The sequence below is a fragment of the Echinops telfairi genome, unplaced genomic scaffold (genome assembly GCF_000313985.2).
Source record: "Echinops telfairi isolate 266 unplaced genomic scaffold, ASM31398v2 ScPeMD7_7;HRSCAF=31, whole genome shotgun sequence".
NCBI lineage: Eukaryota > Metazoa > Chordata > Mammalia > Afrosoricida > Tenrecidae > Echinops > Echinops telfairi.
In genome coordinates this window covers 10,391,081-10,393,235 of record NW_022103904.1, presented here as the reverse complement: position 1 = coordinate 10,393,235, position 2,155 = coordinate 10,391,081, and positions in this window count along the sequence as shown.

Sequence of the window (2,155 nt, the reverse complement as noted above, 5' to 3'; positions counted from 1 at the left end):
AACATGTGCCCCCTTGTCCATGTCCTGTCTCCTTAGTGAGCCCTCCGCCTTTGTGGCACGAAGGTTGGCACACCGCGCAGTTGGTTGACATAATACAGAACAAGGTGAGAGGCTGGTCAGCCAGGCTGTTTCCTTAAACACAACTCATAAAGACATGGAAGGTAACAAGAGAAGTTTGTACTTGCCGGAATAACTCTCAGGGAGGATATTACTTGGGTTTCAAAGAAATTCTGATACTCTGTTTGGCGGAGTACTGGACAAGTTCCGGGTCTGCTTTACTGCCCTTCCACAGGGAGGGCTTTGAACCTGTGGCTATTGTATTGCCAAAGGAAGCAAATCAAGGAGAGGGTGGACTTGACCCTTCCTTCCACCCCCTTCTCCTCCCTTGTAGAATTCAGCACCTCTCCCTGGTGAAATCTATATGAAGGATGTGCATGCAGCTCATTTATTCAGCACATAAATTCCGTTATCTACCAGGGGAATTCAAAAAGTCCATGGAAAAATGGAATAAATAGGTGGTGGATTTATCCCATAAACTTTTGAAGCCCCTTCATATACCTACCATGGACACTGTTATGAACGTAAAGCAGTAAACAAAATAGACACCATAGTTCCCTGTATATAGATTTCAATCTAGTGTGGGATTACAGAAAATGAGAAAAATAAGTCCCAGAAAGAGAAATAAATTGAATAAAGTAATGAGAGGTGGGCCTATTTAGAATAGGAGAGTCAGTTCACATCCCTCAGGTCCATTGCCATTAGTTGAAACCTAAAGAGTAGAAAGAAGAAGCCTAACGGGAATATTTACTACAGACTCTAGGGCAGGGACCAATGTCCCTAGGTCGTGAAAATTGTTTACATTGAACTACTCATGTAAAAACCACGGATTTGAACCCCACACCCACACCTGAGCAGTGCTGCAGGAGAGAAAGGCCTGGTGATTCTGCAGACACAGGCAAATCTTGTCATATGCACAATCCGTGAGAAACACTAGCCGTGATCCGTGAGAACATGTATTCATGTATATGTACCTACCTGAGCTGCAAATATACCCATGAATGTGGTGGAATATACAGGGATGCAAAGTTATGAAAACTTCTTAGCTATAACCAAATACTGAGAAAATGAGTCATTGGGCCTGGGGGTTCAAGACCATAGTGTCCGGGAAAACCAAGGGCAATTGTCTTCCCAAAGACACTGTTCTAAATCCTGGTTTTGTAAATAGGCATTGGTGTCTTAAAAGATCATTAAGAGGAAACGGTCTGCCTCTTAATGAAGAGTCAAGAAAATGGAAAGACACATGGAAATTATTACTCTCATGGACTAAAGGACCACCCAGGCACCAGTCTTCCCAACCCTGAGACCAGGTGAGCTAGGTGGTATGCAGCCACTACAACCAACTGCTCTGAAAAGGATGATACTGGAAGGTCCTGGACAGAGGGGGAGAGAAATATGGAACAAAACTGAAAATCATAAAGGAGACTAGGCTTAGCAGTCTTGTGGAGACCGGTAGGAATATCCCAGGTTCCTATCAGTCTGCCTTCATGTCTGCAACTGAACTCACCCTCATGTGAGAATCATCCAAGCAACCAACCATTTGAGATCAAAGGGCAACATTTACCTAAGGACAATGTTCAGAGAAAAAAGGAGGAATGGAAACATGAAACGCAGAGAGGAAGTGGAATGAGTGATGCTATATTAAGGGAACTGCAGTGGTGAGCTGAACCAAAATTTGTATGGATTGTGAAAGTAAGACCCATCAACTGTTAGGGAAACCTTCACCTACTTCACAATAAAACATGTCAAAAACAGCTGCCCCTCCCCCCAGAAGAATTTATTTCAGAGGACAGCACTGAAGCTGCAGGTCAGGGAGAGGGCCATGTCTCATCGGAGCACACAGGAGCAAATGAAGGGGGAGGAAGAGAAAGTGGAGCACATCCTGGCCCACCAAGCCTTGAGGACAATATTCCTGCTCAGAGCAGCCAATGCACAGAGAAGACCATATGGCCAGCCCCACTATGAGACAAGACATCCCTCACTGACTCACAGCCCTACAGGGGACAACACTGGAGACACAGTCTGGGAATTCTGCCCGATCTGATCCCACCACACCCAGGCAAAACACTAAAGGCATGCGACAGAACAGCAAGCAGAA